The sequence below is a fragment of the Drosophila nasuta genome, chromosome X (genome assembly GCF_023558535.2).
Source record: "Drosophila nasuta strain 15112-1781.00 chromosome X, ASM2355853v1, whole genome shotgun sequence".
In the NCBI taxonomy this organism is placed as follows: Eukaryota; Metazoa; Arthropoda; class Insecta; order Diptera; family Drosophilidae; genus Drosophila; species Drosophila nasuta.
In genome coordinates this window covers 20636505-20660766 of record NC_083459.1, presented here as the reverse complement: position 1 = coordinate 20660766, position 24262 = coordinate 20636505, and the positions used below count along the sequence as shown (strand labels likewise).

General features: G+C 36.2%; 1 protein-coding gene across 8 annotated transcripts in view; it reads right to left on the bottom strand.

The window, feature by feature from the left end:
• Positions 1-24262, bottom strand: part of LOC132797212 (innexin shaking-B) — a 215153-nt gene that overhangs the window by 93170 nt on the left and 97721 nt on the right. For all 8 annotated transcript variants that reach the window (XM_060808785.1, XM_060808792.1, XM_060808784.1 and 5 more), the window contains one exon: positions 8989-9069. The gene's annotated coding sequence lies outside the window, so the exon portion shown is untranslated. The remainder of the gene's footprint in view (positions 1-8988; positions 9070-24262) is intronic.

Here is a 24262-nt window from a genome sequence, read left to right as displayed (position 1 = left end):
ATCGGTGAATGGATTTATGGCAAATGTTGAATGCTGAATGCTGAATGCCAAATGAAGTGGCCTGCAGTCAAATGCGAGCGCACTCATATCCATGAGTCTGCCTGACAAACGAATCAACGAAGCATTCAAAGTCATTTTGGGGACCAACTCAAGATTTGCCATCGTTTTACTGATATGCGTCACACAAATTTAAAGTACAATTTAAGAAAGACTCTATGCTGAGATTTAGCATTTTATATTTTAAAAGAATTCAAATAACTTAATAAATAAAAATGAATTTAAAGTTAAATAAACAAAGTTGAAAATAATATAAGTTTTCAATTTTTATATTGGTTGATCTTATAAACTTCAAAGATTTGCTTTTTATATATCATCAAGTTAACTTTTAATGCAATGCAAATTTAATTGCCATCTTAGGTTATATATTTTCTGAAATGTTTTAAGCGAAACCATTATTAAAATGTTTGCTATTTCTAATATTGCTGCTCCATATTGCTTTTAAATTTGAATATTTCATCGAACAAACAAGTTAATACTAAATTAAATGATATTTTTAACGTTCTTGCCATATTTATACTTCTTCTAAGTTCAAATCTTTCAGTGTACAAACATGTTACTATAAAAAAGAATATATAAAGAAAATAACTTAGCGATGCTATCATGATCTTCTGCCTTTCTTCCTCATTTTTTCATATTTTTAAACCAACTATCCATAGAGAAGAATATAAAAATTGTTCTAACGATTCAAGAAATACTTTTGTATGACAAAAAATGTCTTCCGCAATAAAGTCTTTGCTTTGGTTGACAATCTGGTATGTTTAGTGCTCTTTGGTATATTTTTAATGTAGTATTATATGAATATACCAGATTATGTATATGGTATATTTAATTAATTTTGAATGTAGTACTATATTAATAAACCAAAAATAGTCCTTGGTCTATGACAGTATTTAAATGGTATATTCGGTATATTTTAAGAATAATACCGCAAGGTTAAACATTTATTTAAAATAACTAGCGGGTATCTTAAGGTTGAGCACTGTCGACTGTAGGTTTCTTATTTTCTTCTTGCGAATTTATTCTAATTCACCTACGTTAGACATTTTAACTTAATCGAACCGGATGGCGATATAAAGAAAATTATAAAAATGCATTAACATCACAAGGTTTTCTATTTTATTCTGAAATTAACAACTAAGTGATTCTTTGATCGAAACTTTGCTATAAAGACCCAATTTATTAATTTATTATTATTATTTTTGTATGAATATATATAAAATATTTATGCATTTCTATATATATGTCAGAGTCAACTAAAATTCAAGGGTCTATAGTTGCTTCCCAAATAGTGTGTTAGTAAAGCAAAAAAAAAGAAAAGAAATGGCATCGTTGGAAGGCAAGCTAAGCATTAAAGTTCTCGAATCTTTGCATATGCAAGAACAACTTGGAAATTGCGCCGAGTTATTTAACTTTGCAGGTAATCTGCGAGAAGCAATTCATAAGAAACTCAAACAGAGGGCGACAAGTTGAACAGAATACCGAATGAAACAGAAACAAAAAAAAAACAACACAGAATGAAGAATAACAAAAATATATACTATAATAAAAAGAAACGAAGGGAAAACAAACTGAAAGTGCTGCAAAATCAACACAACACACATTTACAAACGCACACGCACACAATATGCAGGAGGGGGGGAAGTCAAAAGGTGGACAGCCGGACCTGAGGCGCAGTTTCAAGAGAAGGAGGACCAAGCAACAGACTCACTTCAATTTGAAACGAAAGGAACAAAAAAACCAAACCGAACCCAAAGACAAAAGTGCAATAAACCTGCGTGCGTCAGAATGAAGAGAGACAGAGAGAGAGAGAGAGAGAGAGCGTGGGAAGAGTTAAAAAGGGGGGCGGGTGAGAGGTTAAGAGAAGGGGTTTTTAAAAAGCATATTTTGCCCTCAACTCGCTTTTTTTTTTTGGAAAAGGGTTAGAAGCACATAAAAATGTGGCCGGTGTTGTTGGCGATAAAAAATGTAAAATGTTAAGGGCAGCTGGCCAAGTGACAGTTAAAAAGAGACAGAGACAGAGAGAGAGAGAGAGAGAGAGAGAGAGAGAGAGAGAATAAAAAGTAAAGTGAGTGCGGCTGTTGAATTGTAGCATATTGTGTGTCGCTGCTCGTTTTGTGGCCTGTATTTTGGGGTCGCCTCTTATCGGCCATCTCTCAGCAGCGGTCAGGTTAAAGCGGCTGGATTAGCGCCAGGTGCCAGACCCCTTCCCCTCACTCCCCTTCTCCCAAAAAAGGAGTATATAAAGGAAACGGTTAATATGCATTTAAATTCATAATTTTCAAATATGTTTTAAATCTAATTTCGGTATCGCCTTTCAAATTGAACGCGACCCTTTTCGCGTGTCACACACACACACACACACACATACGTTAATATACCAACACACTCTCACACACACACACACACATTCAACTCACACACTCTCAACAACTCAGTGAGTAACAATTAGTCTGCCCTTCGCTTCCGCCTAGACATGACTCGTCTGATTTCTCTTTTGCGTCCCCTTTTTGGGAGATTTTTATACCCGCTACCCATAGAGAAGAAGGGTATTATAACTTTGTGCCAACAGGAAATGTATGTAACAAGTAGAAGGAAGCATCTCTGACTCTATAAAGTATATGTATTCTTGATCAGCGTCAACAGCCGAGACGATCTAGCCATGTCCGTCTGTCCGTCTGTCCGTATGAACACATAGACCTCAGAGACTCTAAGAGATAGAGCTATAATTTTTTTTCGACAGCATTTGTTATGTTTGCACGCAGATCAAGTTTGTTTCAAATTTTTGCCACGCCCACTTCCGCCCCCGCAAATCAAAAAAATCGAATAACAAGCGTAAATTTAAAGCTAGAGTTGCGAATTTTGGTATATACTATAATTACTATAGTAGTTATGATTGCTGAAAATTTGGTTGCGATCAGATATCATCATCAGAAAATTGTCGAAGTTATTAAAGAAATACTTTTGTATGGGCAAAAACGCTTACTTACTAGGGGTCTTAGTTGCTTTGGCTGACAATCTGGTATATTGTGCCGTCTAAGGTATATTTTGAATGCTGTACTACACCGATATACCACATATACCATTTGGTATATTTTTAGTATTTTTTCAGTATATTTGGTATATTTTAAGAATAATACCGCAAAATATATTGCTTTTATTTAAAATGGGTAGCTGGTATCTCACAGTCGAGTACACTCGACTGTAGCTTTCTTACTTGTTTGGCCAGGCCAAAACATTTATTGCCCCAATGGCCATGCATGAAACGTGCGTGTGTGAATTATAAACTATTGTTTACACAAAGCGATAGTCCTTCTTGCCCAGAGAGTGACTGCCGCCGCATGCTTCATTAAATTATGCTTTATTAGCCTTACGGGAGTTGAATATGAAGTAGTGTCAGCTCGCTCATAAAACTCGCCATTTGCTAGCGTATAGAGAGAGTGGGTAGAAAGTGGGAAGAAGGAGAAAGTGAAAGTGAAAGTGAAGGGGCGGTAAAGGGTTGTAACGAGAAATTTATGTTTTTTGTCAAGTGATAAAATTTTTCGCTTACATACGCAGTTAACGGCGGCCAAAAGGATCGCACATAATTTGTGACTATAAATTGAAAATTCAATTTCTTCAAGTCTTTTGATAGAGCACACACACACTCTCTCTCACACACACACACACTCGCACACCTGCTGTGTAACTACTCCTGCTCGCCTTTTTCTGAGTTTACGATTTGTTTGGGTTCGCAATTTTTGCCGACCCTTTTCGCTTTTCTCTTCACTCTCTTCTCTCATTTGATTTTTTTTTGGTTGGTCCTTTGTCTTATGCGTCCTTGTGAATTTCACTTGGTTTGTTTAGGTCATATAACATAGCACGTGATGTGGCCCATTGTTGCTTTTGCTGCGGGCTGATAATTGGCGCCAGTGAAATGCAAATTGATCATTTTCAGCCGTCTCTCTAATTAGTCAAAGTGGCCAGGCAGCTGTGAGCTGTGAGCTGTGAGCCAAAGGGCTAAATAAACAAAGTCCAACTACGACAACAAATGATGTTTGGGACTCGACTTGCGACTCGGACTGATTAGCAGCAAGTGCAAAGTCCAAAGGCCAAAACCGAGCGCCTGAAGCAGCTTTTTGCGTAGATAAACACGCGCCCGCATAAAACACAATATACACACACACACACACACACACACACACACACACACACACACACACACAACACACACACACTCGCACACATTTGATTTGCATTTATGCAGCGGCATCAAAAGATTTTCTGCTGACAACATCGAGCTCTCTTTTCACCCTTCAGCAAAAGCAAAATGAAAGAAAAATTCACTCTGGATACTTTGTCTCCTTCTCTTGCGTGCTTCGATTGATTTGGCTTGATTGATGCAACCCAAAATAGGCTCTTCATCTATGCCACCTTAAGGCTAAAGAAAAAAAAAAAAAAAGAAAACTGCTGACAGCTAGAAATATGCAGAACGTAAGTGGATTTGTAGCCCCTCCCTACCCATCCCTCGCTCACTCTCTCTCGCTCTGATCACATTTATCGCCAACAAGCACTTGCCTGCCAAGCGTTGACTTTTTCCTTCTTTTTTTTTTTTTTAATTAGACTCACATTGTTAAAGGTTACCTTGATGCAGATATGGAGGAGGAGGAGGAGGAGGAGAAGGACTAAGAGGAGAAGAACCGAACTCAATGCATCATCGACAGTGACATTGCTCTAGTAACAAGAGTAAACGACGATATCTGCACAACCTGAAGTGGCCACTCGAGTGAAAGTAAAATGCATAGACAATAGAGACCTTGTCTCCTGTTTCAACTGCTATTCAGAGATCCCTCTTCAGATTACCTCCACCTTCCTCACTCAAGTGGCTACTAAAAAATGCTAATTCAATGCACTGCAATGTGTGCGACGACGTCGACTACGACGACGATGATTCGCAGGCAGTGGAAGTCAATTCGATTATGAATTTGATTCAGCTCAAAAAATGAGCATGCTATTCACCTTGAAAATGCGTCTATTGAATGCTCAGATATCGTTTCGCAGTGAACTGATTTTATAAAATATGATAAATACAATAAAAAAAAACACACAAAAATGAAACTCTTTTGAATGCAGAAGAACTCAAAGAGCTTCAACTTACTCTGAAAGCATAGTTGTAAGTATTAAACTTTATATTTAGCTGATTAAATTGACTTCATCTACATAATAGCTGATTTACTTATGCATTTTCTTTTTATTAAAAATGCCATTAAATGCGCACGCTACTCATCAAAGAACTGCAGTCAATCGATTGCAATCGCAGTGCCCTTAAAAGTATTTTATCTTTGTCCACTCACCAAATGAGAGCATTTTACAATCAGTTCTGTGCTTTGATTGCATTGCATCAATTCATAAAAAATATCTAATAATTTAAGTAAAATATATTTAAATGAGAATTATTTATGAATAAAGCGAATGAAATATTTCAAAGTGCTTCGATTAATCTCAGTTTACTTGTGCCCTATAAAGTATGCTATGTTTTTTTTTATTCGCAAAGTCAATGTGCCTCACAACTAGTTGTAATTATTGATGTGATTTCATTGCATTAATATATACAAAATACATTAAATTTTGTAAATAAATTATGCTTATTAAAAATTGATTTTAATCTTCAGTTGAATAAAAAGTGTGAAATATCTTAAAGAGCTTAAAATAGTTGATAGTAATCAAGTTTTAGTATTGCTGTGATTTCATTGCATAAATCTGTACAAAATAGATCGCATTTTTTATAAAGAATATTTTTATTGGAAATATCTCAAAGAGTTTAAAATAGTCCTTAGTATTCAAGTGCCCTGAAAAGTATGCTATACTCGTATTTTATTTTATATTGTTTATTTTGTGTATTTTATTTCAGCGTTTTAGAGTATTGACTATTAGTTCTAAGTACTTTTGTGTGCTTTGCCTTTTCAATAACTCCTACTACTTAAATCATCTAATTTATTTCATTAGCTTGTATTTTTTTTCGTGTTTTTTATACTTTATTGAACTGATTCTCCACAAGCGTTTTCTACTAAATGATTGGAAGAAGCCAAAACAAATCTCAACAATATATCGAATAACAAAGTAATGTAGAATGTCGAATATAGTGATTTAGCTAATATCGGGAATGGAAGTGAATTTAATTCGCTGCCCCGCGAAGTATGCAATAATTTCGACATATGTTCTTTATGGTTTGAGAACAACTCTATTACCATTAATTGAAACTTAAGCAGGCCGTTAGCTTTGCTTTGCTTTGCAGCGAGCTCATAAAACACACACACACTCAAACACACACTCAAACACACACTCACACACGCACACACATGCATACATACGCAGTGTGGCTGCGGAATGTTGAATCTGAGCCGAATATTCGAAGAGTCGACATTAGCATGTATTTTTATCATTTATATGCATGGCAGGCAGCGGCACATGAAAGTCAGTTTTATGTGATACACGTTCCCATTCCACACACACACACACACACACACACTCCACACACTCACACACACTCGCAGTCGGACTGTATTAAAGTTTGTCGAATGAATGATTTCTGAATACGCTACTCGAATAACACTTCACATCAGTGCCCAATAATTTCGGCATTGAGCACACAAATAGTTCAATTGAATAGACCAATTTTAATACAGTGCAAGATCTTGGAGGTAATGATTAAAAAGGAATGAAAATAAAACCGAAACTTCTATATAAAGTATCTATATAAACTGTAAAGCTGTATAAACAGCATTCTTCATTCGATTTATTGCTTTTTACTCTTAGTAAATCAATAATTGCAACTCTGTTCACGGAGTGAATCAAATTATTGAATAAAGTCATTCTTTTAATTTTGAGCAGCGAACTAGTTCATATGAATTTATTCTTTAAATATTCTATATACAAAACAAAAACAATACAAGTTGGATGGAGCTAAACTAGTTTACTTCGATGAACTATAGCTAACTCACTATCAAAAGAAATGAGGAACTGAACTTAACTGAATGAAATTCAAAATCAATAATAAACAACTGAACACGAACGATCTAAAATTCACAATAAAAATAAGATCAAGCTAAACAAGTTCTCTTCGTTTCCCATACTAAAAAGCAAATTTCTGTTCGTCACCAAGCTTATCACTTAGCTACTGTACCCGATGTATTTTTGGCCCAAGCTTTAAAGCATTTACGAATTGCCGAATTGCAGCTCTGAGCTCTCCACTCAACTCGGCTCAGTTCAGCTCAGCTCAGCTCAGCTCACATCTCAGCTGGATTTGCCTTACGACCGCTGCGTCGCATCGCGTCGTCTGTCGATGTTTCAACTTGTGTCGGTCTTCTTATGTCCGTGTCCGTGTCCGTGTCCGTCTCTTTGTCCGTGCTCGTATTCGCATCCGTGTTGCCCGTCCATATCCGGCGGCTGGCGTGACGTAATAGATTTAACGCGACCATAAGCATTCATAAAACATTCTTGCGCGTAACTCACATAATTTCGTAATCTCACATGTTCTTTCATTAAATAATTCATTTAATTTGATTTCGGTTTCGCTGCCAGCTTCCTCCACATATTGATTAGATGGAACACACACACACACACACACCCGCATACTTATGGTATATATATACATATATATATATACCATACTATGATTGTGTCCGTTCAGGCCAATGGCTTTTATGCGCGCACCATCGAAATTTATTTGCAGCACATTAAATGAAAAAATATACTCGTCTAAACGAACTCAGCATGTGAAATGATCTAATGAAGAGAGAGTGGAGAGTGGAGTGTGGAGTGGTGTGGTGTGGAGTGGACCACAACAAACAACAGCAACAGCAAACACACATTCACTCATGCTATGCGATAAAAAGACAGCAAAAACAAGTAAGATAGCTATAGTCGAGGGTGCTCGACTCTGAGATACCTGCTATCCATTTTAAATAGAGGCAAAAGTGTGCGGTATTACTCCTAAAATATACCAAATTATATAAAAATACTAAAAAAAAAATACCGAAATCAATGTCGAATATTATTGATATGGTACTACATTCAAAATATACCATAGAGTGTAAAACAGTGCGGTATTAATTTAAATATATACCAAATTAATATACCACAAAAATACTAAATTATACCGAATGATATAATTGGTATATTTATATAGTAATTCGTTAAAAATATACCACAGAGTGCAACACAGTGAGGTATTAGTTTTGAAATATACCAAATTAATATACCACAAAAATACTAAATTAAAGCAAATGATATAATTGGTATATTGATATAGTATTTCATTAAAAACATACCACAGAGTGCAACACAGTGCGGTATTAATTTAAATATATACCAAATTAATATACCGCAAAAATACTAAATTATACCAAATGGTATAATTGGAATATTGATATAGTATTTCATTAAAAATATACCGACGAGTGTAAAACAGTGCGGTATTAATTTTAAAACATACCAAATTAATGTACCGCATATATACTAAATTATACCAAATGGTATATTTGGTATAATGATATAGTAATTCATTAAAAATATATACCACAGAGTGCAAAACTTCTTCGTCTATATAGAATAAATATACTTTATGCGGTCGGAGATTCCTTCTCTGCCTGTTAAATACACTTCCTGAAGCAACAAACTTATAATACCCTTCTATCCTATGGGTAGCGCGGTATAAAAATGAGAGAGAGCGAAAAGACGGTATTAGATATTACTTTTAAGGCACAACGAACAACGAACAACGATGGCACCCCATAAAGTGCACATAAATAACTGCTGATGTGCTCGCAATTTCGATATCGGGTTTCATTTATCCAACACTTGAATGTTTTTTGCCCTCCAATCGCATAATAAAAACACACAGAGTCACAAAATAGAGTTACTATTTGCCAAGGCAACAAACTTAGTACTTACTTATTAGCGCCATCTATTGGCCAGTGGCGTGCACTTTTCTAAGGGTTGTCGCTGTTTTTATCAGCTTCAATAGTTGCGCAGCTGTAATTAAAAAATTAAGAAAACGGAGTGATTATTATTAATAAATATCCGCAAAGCTAAAGCTAATATTAAAGTTAAAGTTCATATTGAAGTATTGAAGTTAAAAAGTGACGCACATAAAAGTTAATGAAATGTATTTAGTAAATCTCAGCAGAGGCTCAAGAGTTGAATAACAAATGGTGTCTGGCACTTTGGCCTTTTCCCTCTCGCTCACTCCTTCTCCTTCTCCTTCTCCCTCTGCTCTCAACTCTTCTCATAGATGCGCCATAGACTCTGGCAAATGTCTAGCATGTTAATTCCGCATTATTCTTTTCAATTTGCGCAAACATCTGAGCAGCCTCTTCAACCTTCCCCCCTCGCTCTCGCTCAACAATGGATGGAATACAAGATTATCCAAGACGTTGCTGCCGCAGTCTGGCTTCACTCGTTTGCCACTTGGCTTGCCCCCATTCATCTTTGAAAGTTTATGCAAGATATGCTCAAAAATTCAGAGAAAAAAGAAACCCAACGAAACTAAACTTGGCGCATTTAAATGTTCAGCATGAGGCATGCACTTTGATGCCTGGCTGAGGCTGAGGCTCGGTGCAAGGGGTTAAGTATACTATATAGAAGAGAAAAATGGCTAGCTGCGAAAACTTTTAACAACGTGCCATGCGGCGAAAAGGGGGCGTGGCATGCAGCCAGCTGCCGTCTGGCTGGTCGAGTAATGCTTTTGGCCCAGTTTTGGCGTTACACGTTTTGTTTCTCAACCAAATCAGTTTTCATCTTTTGCATCTCCTCCGAAAAAAAAAACCGGCGGAGGAATGTCTGCCTAATTCAAGAATAGTTGCGGCCACGCCCACACCTCCTACGGCCACGGATTGAACAATGATTGGCTCAAGTATTTGTGGCATGGAAAACTTGAGGCATGCTGACAATTTTCTTACTTTGTCTTGCGAGTCACAACAACTGAATTTGATTATGCCACAATAAATCCTTTGGTCCATTTGCTAAGCTCACTTTCTATCTCTATCTCTGTCTTGCTCGGCAACGTTCTCGCTCTTGATCCTGCCTTAGAGATAGGCTGTTGAAGAGGCAAAACTTTCGTGTACCTTTGGTATTTGGGACGCAGCCAAGCAGACAAATAAGTAAGGGGGAGGCAGTATTAGAGAGGAGGAAAGCGAGGGAGAGAGAGGGAGCAAGAGAGAGGGAGAGAGAGGGAGCGAGAGGGAGAGACTCTGGCACACACACGTGAAATTAGCATGTGAAAATATTTGTCAAAGATTTGCGCAAAATTATGCGCAGTGTTTGCGCAAAAATACACGAGTTAAAAGTTTGCAGAATTTTAATTTAAATTTTCACCGAGTTTTGTGACTACAAACACATGCAAACACACACACACACACACACACACACACACTTGCACACATGGACAGAGATTAGTGTGTGCTCGTGTGGCCAGAAAAGTTTGTTCAACGAAATTATTTGGCAAAAATGATGTTGCATCATAAACTAAAGCGAAAAGCGCTTCAAAATTTTCTCTCTCCCAATTTTTTTTTTTGCAAATTTTTCCCCCGCAAAACTTGTTTGCCAAGTTTCGTTTCGGTTTCCCGTTCCCGTTCCCGTTCCCCTTCACCCATATAGAGATATTTTTATGTGTTCTCTTCTCTGATTTTTGTGTTATTTTTTTTTTTTCTCTGTTCTGTGCTGTGGGTTTTACTCTTGTTTTGATAAGCTATTTACATAAGCTGATGTGCGAGCACAAGCATGTTATATGAGCCAAGTTTGCGTTGACGTCGTCGTCGCCCTCATTTTTGTTCCAAAAAACAAAAAAAAAAAAAACAGGGAAAGAAAAAAGTTTTTGGAAGTCATAGTAAGCTGGGTCAGCGTCGCGATTGTTGAATGTGAATTTTGGTTTGGTTTTTATTTTATTTTTTTCGGCAGCTCGCCAAGTCAGCAGCATAAAATACGCGATGGATTAGCGCACAACACAAAAAAAAAGAAAAAATGTTGCTGCTGCTCTCTGAATCCGTTTTGGAGAGGAAGAGGAGGAGGAGGAGGAGGAACTGCTTTGTGCTCATCGCTCAATGGACGCTTTTAATGGCATTGGATATGGGCCAAAGCGAAAAGCGTCGATGATGTCCACCAAACGCAAACGTGTGGCGACGACGTCAAACAGCGACGTTTCTCACATCCAACTGCAGACTGTGTTGGGGATGATGATGACGCTGACGTTGACGCTGACGTTGACGATGACGGTGCTGGGCTGTTGATAGTGCGGTGGTTCAGGCGGTGGTGTCCAATTACGTCGCATAAACAATGCGTATTTTATGGCGCTAGCGATTATGGCACAAGGCGCAACATTAACAACTACAACAACAGCAACAACAACATCACAAAATAACAACAGATAAGCCACGGACTGTTGTCTAAGCCAAAGACAACGTGGCGTATACATGATTTTTCCACGTCGTCTTCTGCAGCAGCGAGCCGATATCATTAAGACGCGCAAATTCATAACAGCAAGTGCCTCACACACTTTCTACAATATGCAAACATATTAGCCAAGAAAATTCACATTGTCTTTGTCAGTTTCATTTTGGGGAAGTTCTAAACTGTTTGAAACAATTTTTTAGTTTCATTACATGAAATGTTTAGCTAATATCTTAGCAAAAAGCAGAAAAAGATTCTTTATAAGTAGTAAATATTATTGCCTTTACTAACTTAAAAATTTGAAAGTAAACAAATTTGTTTTATTACATATATATTATTTTAAATTGTTACAAAATTGTATAATAATTTTATGTTAAATGAATCATATTATTCAGTCTATTGAGCTAATTATTAAATAGGAAAAAATTATTCGTATGCACTTAATGAGATTTTAATTGTTGATAAACAAATAAATTGTTAACAGCATATAATTTTTTTAACAAGTAAGAAAGCTAAACTTGAGTGTGCTCGACTATGAGAAACCCAGTATAACATTTTAAATTCAGAACATTGTAATATTAATATCATTAATTATACCGATAAACCAATTCACAAAATTTTGAAAATGTAAGAGAGTAAACAAAATTGATGAATTCAACTTTTGTTAATATGATTTTGTTTCTTTTACGCTTTGATTTCAATTGTTCTAAAACGGTTGTGAATATTATAATTAAATTACAAGACAAGCTTGAAAATGATTATCCAGAAATTTAACTTTAAATGATGCTGTAAATTGAAATTTGTCATATTGATTTAATTTTACCCAAGTGAAGTGAATTTTAATTTCTCATTAATACTAAGAAGATTATTTTTGGTATACTATTTAATTGAAAATATATAATACCAAATTAAAATATTATATAAGTTTGATAGTTTTTATAGTTATATACAAAATATATATCTCAAAATGAATTTGCTTACTTTTGTTAGTTACCAAAAACTTTTGCCAGAATGTTTGGTAAAATCGTGATGGATTTTCAAAAGATGTTTAGTCACTTACCCTTGTCCCTTCCCCCTCTCCAGACTTTAACTGCCCACGCCTTTTGCTGATGGGAATGGAGATGGGGATGGGTATGGGGAAGGGAATGGTAATGGGGATGGGGATGGGGATGGGAATGGGAACCCATCACTAAATCAATGCTCGACGCTGCTGCTTCAGCTGCTGAAACCAAAGTCGTGCCCAAGTTATTTGGCTTAAATCGATGACGGTGACACAATTTCTGGTTATGCTATATTTCGCATTGTTTGCTGGTCATACAAAAACTCCCACACACACACACACACACATACATACTTTATATACACATCAGTCTTTGTGAGTTTGTTGCGTTCTGCTTCTTTGACTTTCCCCTTGGATTCTGCTTCTGCTTTAGTTTTTTTGCCTTTGTCTGTTAGATTTCCGCCACTTTTGCTATTACTGCAATTTTCTCTCAGTTGCCCCCGTCCCCCTCTGAAGTTACCCCGCTAAGCATCTTTGGCATACAAAATTTTTGATGGCTTCGCTTGGTCCATTCTCATTTCGCTTTCTCGTTTTGCCAATTGACAGTGAAAACTAACGAGACGGAAAAGTAAACGCACTGTGAGTAATATTAGTTTGTAATTTGATTTTATGTTGCTGCTGCTTTTGTTGTCGTTGTTGTTGTTGTTGTTGTTGTTGTCGTAGTTTTAGTTGCTCCTTTGCTTTACTGCATAGAACGAAACCCAAACGAAACTCATTGCGAGGCAATTGCCAATTTGACTGCGACTTCCATTCGCTTAAAACTTCATTTGTCAATTCGATACCTCTCATCAGTTATTGTAATTTAAAACAGTGCAAAGCCAACTCAGAAATGATTCCTTTATTACAATTAAATTGTATGAAATCTTTTAAATTATATACTGCATCAAAACATTTAAATTTCTTAAAGACCACAAAAAAAATATGCTTCTTTTTTGCTCAACAAGTTTTATTTAATTCAGTTGTCGATAAGTATTTTTCCTTTTTATCAAGTCAAAGTAAATAGATAATTAAGAAATATCTGTTAAACTGCAAAAATGTTTATAATGAATGCAAAATTATGGTATAATATTTGATTGAATACAAATTTACAAATATCAAGCATTATTTTACTGAATTTCTAACAATGATATTTATCATTGTGGATGGTAAATAAAGAAAATTAGAAATTAAATATTCCAAAACTTTTTTTTATTTCTCCCCTCTGAATGTAACAAATCATTTAAGATCTTTTTTAGATAAATCGTTTGGCTAATTTGTTGTTACTTCAACTATTGTTAACTGCTTCTCGCATAAATGTTTGAACTCGTTTGGCTTTCATTCATAATTCATGTGCTTTACAATGGCCGTGAGAGAGAATAGAAGACTCGAGACTTTAATGTGGTCTCAAATTTCGACGACAAAGGCAAACGAATTGTTCAACTTGCTCTTGTTCGGTGTATTTGTTCTAGTTGTAGTTGATGTTGTAGTTGTTGTAGTTGTTGTTGTTGTTCCACTCGCTATCTGTCGCAGTGGCAATCGCAGTGAGTCGGTGAGTCACTGATATGCAAATGATATTGTGTGTATTGTGTATGGCTCTATATAAAACTGATATCTGGCGCACTAATCTTAGATACAAACAATATATTCAAAAAGCGACCTAGATCCTGGCTCAACAACAGCAACAACAGCAACAACAGCAACAGCAATGAGGACTACAACTGCGATAATAATAACAATAGTAAAAGTGAATGCCAGCTCGAAGCTCGAAGCTCGCAGCTCGAAGCTCGAAGCAGAGCGGAAGGAACGTAGTGAGCGATGGGTTGTTGTAATGTGGCAAGCGAAACGTGGAGAGGGGGAGGGGGGGAAACGTGACTGGTTATGCGGTTGTGCTGGCCCGCGAGGTGGCGCCACAAAAGAGAAAGAGAGAGGAAGACAAAGTCAAGCTAAAAGTCGTTCGACCAACAGACTTTGACTTTGAGCGAAAGAGAGCGCGACACATTTGGAATATTTAAAAATTACACTCGCAAATGAAATGTGGCCAGAATGCGCTGCATTGTTATGATGACAAGACAATAGAGTGTACACAGAGAGAGAGAGAGAGAGAGAGAGAGAAAGAAAGGGGGAGAGAACAAGGCAAACAATTCGCTTGGCGTATTTAATCCTGAACTAGGCAAATGTCAGACCCCGAAAAGACAAAATTCAAATACAAATTCAAATCCGTAACTAAAATGAAATGGAAATGGAATTGCGCAAAGTGAAAGTGACACAGGAGAAGAAGAAGGAGGAGGAGAGCAAGAGAGAGAGAGGTTTGCAAGTATTTCATTGGAAATTCCCTTTCCTCCCCCTTCCTCCCATCAATTCCAAATAGCCAAATAGCCAATTGCAGTTGCTATTTCCTGCCAGCAATTGCTTCTCCTAACTAACTAAATAAAGTGGTCATTCGATTTTTAGTTCAAGGGCGTAAAGTGCTGCAAAAAAAAAGGAGAAGAAGAAGGGAGAGAGGTGTGTGTGTGTGTGTGTGTGTGTTGGTGTGTGTGTGTGTCACATGTGACATGACATGCAACACTGAAGTTGCCACATTTGCGGGCAAATTGAAGTGAAGCCCCGCTTTTGGGGCCAAAAGGAAGCCCCAGCAACTGCACAAATGTGTTTCCCTCCTCGCATTCAGTTGCGAGGGTAACACAAAACAACAACCAGAACAACAACAACAACAACAACAAGAGAGACAACAACAAATTGTGCATTATTGATTAGTTATAACACAACGTATTGGAGTTGTTCTTGCAATGCCACAAAAATTGTCAACGCAAAGCGCAAAAAAAAAAAAAAAGCAGAAAGAACACAAACTGCTGACAAGGTCGTTGCAATAGTTCTAGCCACGCCCCCTCCCTCCTCCTCATCCTACATCCTCCGTTCTTCATAGAGTAATTGCTACGAGTTTTGTGTTTTTGGTGCAGCTGCAAAAGCCAGCGATGACGTCGCTTCACTTTGGCTCGCTTCGGTTTATTTTTATTGCGGCTTATTTGACTTTTGCCCAACGTGAGGAGCGTCGTTCGTTGCTCATTTATATTGAGAGACTGACTGACTGACTGACTGTACACACATATTTGCCCGAGTCGCAGCCAAGTCGTTGCCCCTCACAGTGTCTTTCCTCTTCTTGATGCGGCGGCGTCAACGTTTCACCGCAATTTGTGTGCCTGCAGTGACCCAGTAACATGGAAAGCAGCCGCATCGACAACAACCCTTCTTCCTCTTCTTTCTCCTCTCTCTCCCTCTCTCTCACCATCCCTGGCAGTGTGGCAACCCTTAGCAAAGCACTGACGTCTTGGCTTTGCCTCCCGTCTTCGTTTTGCTTTTTTGGGGCCGTTGTGAAGCGCCTTCCGCACAAATTCCTCCATTTGACCCACTTAAATGGCGTAATTTATGATTTTGCAGTGTGAAATTGTTTAAAAGTAGCGCCCCCTAGCGGAGCATTCTCTTCTCCTATTCTCTTCTCTTCTCTTCTTCTTGTTCGTAGTGGTGCAAGCGTAAAGCAAGGCACAAACAGGAAACGTAAGATATAACGTAACAACTGTAGATGCGTGTAGTGAAAACCCGCTTCTCCTCCTACTTCTCTCTTCTCTTTCTTCTTCTTCTCCTCTACCATATAATCACGGCCAGGCCCGCTAATAATTTATGGACTCTTCAAAAACTCATTACACCCCTGAAATACCGAAACTGTAACTGAAACTCTAGCTTCAACTGAAGAGTGTTGCCCTCAATTGCGTTACGCTAACTGCATGTGGGATGTGGACTCTTCAATTTATATTCGACGCAAGTAACAAATTAATTACATCTTCAACTTTTGCCTTTATAATTAAAAGCACAAATAGACGCATAACTATTATATTCAAGATTCAATTGGAAAAACTAGTGTCACGGTGTTAATACTAAGCTTTTTGAATATAAATAAAAATCACTCTTAGCATCTACTTCAATTAATTCTTGATTTATTCAAATCTTGTAAAAAATAGCGTATACGTAATTTGTATGAATATTTTGCATTTTTTATAGTAAGCAACAATAGTAAATAAAAAAATTCATAAAATAATTTTGAAGATACGCGTTGATACCATTCTGTTGAATGTAATATTCAACTACAAACTTTCAGTTTTAACATATTGAACGTATACGTAATTTGACTAGTTCTTATAAAAGCACAGATTGTGCCAATCGATAACAATAATTAACGTTTGGTAGCAGAAAAAATAAATATGTTATCTTTTAAAACTCACAAATTTAATTTAACGTATACGTGATTTTTTAGATTTTAGAGAAACAATAATTTCTTTGAATTGAAAGTTATAATAATTAAAGTTTGTATGTAGAGCATAACATATACTATTAACACATAATTTAACGTATACGCTATTTTTTGCCAAGTATGAGATATTCAAATATAACGTATACGTAATTTAACTAATGTGCTAAATATTAAATCAAATAATTACTTTCTAGTGGCATGAAATGTGTGTAATAGTTTGACTAACAAGAAAAATACGAGCACAAACTTAACGTATACGTAATTTTTCAGAATAGATTTAATTCTTTAAATTTAAAAGTGATAATAATTTCAATTTGTATGTAGAGCTTGTTCATATTTTTTTAATGATACACTTTAGTGTCGTATTCAGAATATAAATTACGCACAATTTTTACCAAGTATGAATAATGCATATATAACGTATACGTCAGTTGTCTGTAACCAAATCTCGTTTTCTTTACTATGCAATTATCTTACGTGTTCTAAATGTAATTTTATTGAATTATCAAATTATCAATTACGCTCTTTAAAGTGTTCTTCAAACACTTCGTTGTGACAACGTTGTAAGCATCAGCATAATGTCAATTGCTGTCAGTGAGAACAATCGCAAGCATTGAAGTCTCGCAAGCATGCTTCAATTGTGGTATATACTTTATACTATACTGAATGCCAAATACTGTATTCGTTGTATACGAAATTCAATATAAAATTCAAAGCTCGCAGCTCGAAGTCTCAATTCATTAATGACCCAAATGAGTTCTAATTTCAATCATAAGCAGGACTTGTGTGATCCTAGCCAATACTTAATTTATTCCGACCTGTTTCCTCTGACCATCCCCCACTCTTCTTCCCCCTCTCTCACTCTCTTTTACTTTTCATTCTTTCTCTATGGCTACGTTTTTTTTTTTTGTTATTCGCTTTGGACTTTTGAAGAGCGAGCACAGCAGCTGTTGCTGTCATTAAAATGCCGCAGACCAAAATCTGCATACAAACACACACACACACACCACAAAAACACACACACACACACACACACTCGCTACACACACATATATACACACAGTGAGGGACATTTGGAAGTAACCTCTAGAAATAATAAATAGAAGTCCTCTAGCCCATGAAAAATTGCTACAAATTAATCGGAAAATGCTAACCTCAGTTAGTTCAGCGCCTAGGAAGGGGCAAAAGCGAAGGGAAGGAGGGGGCAGGCAGGGGAGGTAAATCGAAATGAGCAGAACGTCGGCAATTTGTAGGCCATAAATTTTAAAGTGAATTAATGGCGTTTGAAATCCAAATGGCGCTAGACATCAGCACAGACGACGACGACGACGACGACGATGTGGATGTCGAAAGAAGAGCCGCAACATTTTAATGTCGTTGGCAAGATGGTAGGCGTAGAGGGGGCGTGGGCGTGGTGAAGGCGTTATTGGCGTTCGCGGGGCATGGCTTTGTGGCAGTCGAGTCGAGTCGAGAGTCGAGAGATGGCTCCGTGGCTCTGCGGCTCGTGGCTGTGTTTGGTCGTGATGGCGAATGAATTGAAATCAATTGAATTAATTATTGGCGCTTAATTGATTGAAACGAAGCGAATTCAGCGCAGTTTCCCACCCTCTCTCTCTCTCTCTCTCTCACTCTTGCTCGCTCATCACGGTAACAAGCTGCCAACAGTTTCCATTCATTCCCTTTTTTCGTTGACTTCTTTCTCTCACTCTGCTTCCCACTCGCAATCGTGATTCAACTTTCTCTCTCCATCTCTTTCGCTCTCTCTTTCTTGCTGCTTCTCGCTCTTGCTCGCACTCATTGTTGTTGCTAAATAGAGCGCATTTTAGCCATTTCATTTTCATAAAATCAATTAGCCGTAGACGTTGTTGACGTCGTTGCCAGTTGCCAGTTGCCAGTTGCCCCATTTTCAATACTCGCGAATCGGGCAAAATAACACCAACAACAACAACTGCAACAACAGCAACAACTACAACAACAGCAAGAGTTTTGTGCAGCAACGGGAACTAAACAAAGCAGACAACAGCAGCAAAGCGTGGCATGCAAAATATCAGCAGCAAAGCGTTGCAAGTGCGCAGCGCTGAACGATGAATAGGGCCAAAAACATTGGAATTATGTATGTATGTGTGTGTGTGTGTGAATGTGTGTGTGAATGTGTGTGTGTGTGTGTGTGTGTGTGTGTGTGTGGCATATACTGTAGCAGGGTGAAGGGTAGTGGAGCGAATATTGTTGTATTGCGTTTGGGTAACAGCAATTGAACGAGTTTTATTGATTGGCCACGTTGCGAATTCCCCTCTCCACTCTCCCTCTTCGCCCATTCATTCTTGTTTGCTGTTGATTTTGTCTTAAACGTTTTGCACTAGATTGCAAATTCACCTCTATTAACATCGCTAATCTATTCGCATTTTGCCCTCTACTTTTACACCGCGTGTTTTCGCGGTCTCCAAGCATATTCAAATCAGGCCACAATTAATCATTCAAGTGGAGTGAACACCGAGGGCGACTAAACAGCGAGGGAATTAATTATCCTTAACACACACACACACACACACACACACACACAAAAGGTGCAATAATTTCCACTCTCTATGCTAAAACGCAAGACGGGCAGCTTATGAATTATGATAGGTATTAAAAGTCTTTTGCTCAAAGCACATTCAGATTTATTCGCACTTAAGAAAGTTAGATGTTATCATTAACAAATTACTCGTATAGTTGCAGATGCTATTAAATATTTAACAACTTCACAATTAAAAAGAAAACTCATCAATGCAACTTTAACCATTCATGATCCATTTTAAAAACTGAATCGATATATTTTTGTATTTTAAATTACTAAGTCATATATTTATATATTTTTAGTCCCAAATAACTTTATCGCACTTGTTTAAATATTTTTTATATTTTTACATAGCCAAATCTATCAATTGTCTCTTTTATTTTTAGTTTTTTCTTTAATTATTTATTCGTACTTTTTTTAATTTTGTAATATACCCACTACGCATTTTTAATAAATTCACATTGTACAATTATACCGAAAATATACTGCAAAAAAAATAATGATTTAGAAAAGCAAAATTACGTGAGAAACCCGTTACCCATTTTAAATAAAACCACATTCTAAAATATACCAAAAATATACCAAAATATACAACAAATGCCAAAATACCGAAAATATACTAAAAATGAGAAAATATACCGAATTTCACATTTGGTATATCGATATAGTACTACATAAAAATTGTCGCATTGTGTATAAAATATACCAGATTGTCTCCCATTTTTATAAAATCAAATTATACCAAAATTTAAATACTAAAAAAATACTTATATGCAGTAAAGGCTTTATTTGGTATATAAATATTGTACTTCATTCAAAATATACCATCGAGAACAAGATATGCCATATTATCAGACAACTTAGACAGGCTTGCAATTTTATGAATATATTTTGTATAACATGCAATGAGCAATAAATGTATTACTCGTTAAATTTGTTTCTTAATCATGGTTCAATTCATTCACATTCAAAGAGTGCATTAAGTAGGCATTAAGAATGAATGATTCGTTAATCGAAGAAAACCAACGATTGCACAAATTTTGCTCTACAAGATTTGCTGCCTTTTGGTAATATCGGATTCAGATGCGATATTCAAGTTGCAGATGCACAGAGCAAACACATAAAGGAGAGACAGAGAAAGAGAGAGAGAGAGAGTGAGGGGGAAGGAGAGGAGAGCTTGAGAGGAAATCCGCCGCCTGAATTCCAGACTCACTCTGCGTTGCACTCCAATTCCCATTACTCATACGCCCCGTGTTGCAGTGTTGAATACTTTCTGACGCGCTGCCTCAAAATGTAACTCTAACTCTCTGGCGTTTGGGTTTTTGCTTCGTCTGACTCTCGCGCTCTGTTGGGAAATGTGAGTTAGGCAAAGCGATGTGAAGTGAACTTACTTGTAAGCCTATTGCAAAGGGAGGGAGGGAGGCAAATAAAGAGTGCTAGGGAGAGAGGAGGAAAACTGCAACTGCAGCAGCGCACGTTGACCTTATTTGCATGTACACACACACACACACATACAGTCATCGTACCTGCTGCACCGCGAATCAATTCTTGGGTGCAACATGGCCACCCTCTGCTTTATTGCGGTTACGATGGGCGGCGACTGCAACAAATTGAAACGAATTCTCGTATTGTAGAGAAAGCGAGAGAGAGAGAGAGAGAGAGAGTTCGAATTGCAATTGAAATTGGTTTCACTGCAGTCAGGTGAGGCGCACACACACACAGTTTTTCTGCCTGGAATGGGATCATCGCCAGCCTGTTCCCCCTTTTTCATGGCACATTGTGTTACGCCCCTCTTTCAGCCCCCTTTGGGAGATGAGCAAATACTCTTGCCTTATCTCCATGTCATTCTTGCCATTTTTTCGCTCTGTTTGGCGCCGTGTTGTTGATTACACTACGCAACAAACATTTCATTTTTGCTTCCTCAAATATTTTCATTTCAAATATATACATTTCAGTATTATTTATTTAAAGGAGTACACGATATTGGCCGCCGAATATTGTATTAATATTTTGTGAAGTGAAATATTTCTTAATAAAATGTTTTATTAAACAAAAAAGTTCCTAGCTTCACTTTTTCAATGAGAAAACAAATACTTATATTTGCTTAAGTGAACCAAATTTAAAGTATAGAAAGCTCTTTATTAAATGCTCTATTTTAAAACCTTGACTGAGATTGACTCTTGCAATTGGCTGCCAATCATATTATTAAGTTAACCTGAGTGTACAAAATTTCCAATTTAGAAAGCTTTGATAAAAATCTTGATTTCATAAGTTGTTCATAAAAATGTTAAGTTTGCGTCATTAAAAATATCAGTTGATTTAATGGTAATGGAGAAATCATTTCTGCAATTTATAAATTGATTTACTTTATCGTTATATTTGCAATTTCAAATTGTTTGCTTGTGTTTGACAATCCTTAAATCATAGTTGCACATCTGATTTCTTTAGTTATTTATAGAATAACATTTCTTTATTTTGAAAATGTTGCCCGATTTTAAATTTGTTTAATACTTGAATTTGTGTTCGATTTATAGAATTTCATTATTTCAATTGTAATTTTATTTATTATATAAATATCGAACATATAAATAAGATCTTTAGCAGCATAATCCGTAATGATCGATTTTCTTCTAAAATCCAATCATGAATTAGTTTGTTATTAAGTTTTGCATAAGTTTTACTTTGGCTTTAATATTAAGATTACTAACATGAAATTCACTAATGAAATTTCAATCAATTCATAAATATATTTGAATGACAAAAAAAAGCTGTTTCACAATCAATTCGTTACTTTAATTTTCTCATTAATACTTTCTTGGTTTCACAAATTGAAATAATTAGTTTTTGGTACTCGATTTTCATGATATCAAAATCTGTTTGCATAATACCAAGAATGCTAACGAAATAAAAGTAAACAAGACAAACAAAACGATTTTGCGGAAAGAAAGTAGCTTTTAAAGTAGATTTCCGACATCTGTGGCCTCTCTGTCTCTCTCTATCTTTCTCTCTCTTTCGATTGAATCAGGGAAAGTAGGTTTTTGGCAACACATAGATTCGCTTATTTCGTTTTCTCTGTTTTTTTTTTTTTTTTAGCTGTTACGTAGTGTTATTGTTGACGGCGTTGATTTAATGCAAAAAGCGGTTCGGCGATAGCTTGACTTGGCGTGCTACTAAAAACAGGCGAAACGAAAGAAGAAAATGCGGAGAACAGGAGAACAAAACGAGAGAAAAAAAAACAGCAACAACAAGAGCAAAAAATCGGAATAAAAATGTTAAAAGGCGCTTCTAAGTAAATAACTAGGTTTATGGGTCGATTGGGTGCACCAAATCGTGAGCCGCCGCCGCCGCTGTACACAGAAAGTGCCAGAGTGAGGAAGAGAGGACGAGAGAGAGTGGAGAGTATATGGATACAAGTAGTAGAAGACGAGGCAGAATCAGAAGCAGCAGCAGCAGCAGCAGAAGAAGAAGAAGTAGACTGGAGGAAGAACAATCGTAACGATTGATGATGGCGTGACAGCGACACAAACTGCGGCTAAACTCAGTTGGAAAATGACGAAAAATTTAAATGAAAAGTAAATTGCATGCAACTAAGATGCGCACAAGCAAATAGCAAATCATTAAAAACAAAGTAAAAGGTAACTAAAACAGTTGTCTACAACAAAAGAAGTTAAATAAATAAGAAATAAAATACATTTTCCTAATCAGAAATTATGCCAGTTTAGTTGTTAAAGAACTTATTTGGAAATAAATATATATTAAAAAATAAAAAAAAATAGAAAAATAGGATGATAATAATATTAATAATATAAATATGATATAAATTAATCACGAAATAATACAAGTAAGAAAGCTACAGTCGAATGTGCTCAACTGTGAGTGCAGAATTATTCTTAAAATATACTAAATAATACTAAATATACTGAAGTCCATACTTGGTATTATTCTTAAAATATACAAAAATATACCAAAGGTCATATTTCGTATATCGATGAATTACTACATTCGAAATATACCATAATGGTAAAAATATACTATATATTCAACGTAGGTAAGACCAGATTGCAGTAGAATAACTTCTACAATTTGTATTCGATAGCAATCAAAATCTCAGAAATCATATTCCAGTGCATTAATATTCTTAAAATATACCAAATAATACTAAAATATACTGATGTCCATACTTGGTATTATTCTTAAAATATACAAAAATATACCAAAGGTCATATTTCGAACATCGATGAATTACTACATTCGAAATATACCATAATGGTAAAAATATACTATATATTCAACGTAAGTATATTCGATAGCAATCAAAATCTCAGAAATCATATTCCAGTGCATTAATATTCTTAAAATATACCAAATAATACTAATATATACTGAAGTCCGAACTTGGTATTATTCTTAAAACATACAAAAATATACCGAAGGTCATATTTAGTCGAAATATACCAGATAGTCAACATAAGTAAGACCAGATTGCAGTAGAATAACTTCAATGATTTTTAAATGATTCCTAAGAATTTGATTCCGATCGTTATTCATTAGGAATACCAGCAACACATTTGCATTTATATTCTTAAAATATACCAAATATTATACCGCAAAACTACTAAAATATACCGAGAGCCATATTAATGTATTTTTCTATTTTAACTGCAATCGAAGACGATGTCTGCTTAGTTACTAAGTAAATTCCTTAAGTAAAAGCAATTAAGAAACATTTGTTACGAATCTGGTTCCACTGTGCAGCAAAGTGCGGCATTGCATTGATTGCTTGCAATGCGAATGCGGCCAAGAATTGCAGAGAAAGAGCCAAAATGAAACTCGTTTAATCGTATACACACTTTTACTTCTACTAAATAGGTTTTGATTTGGT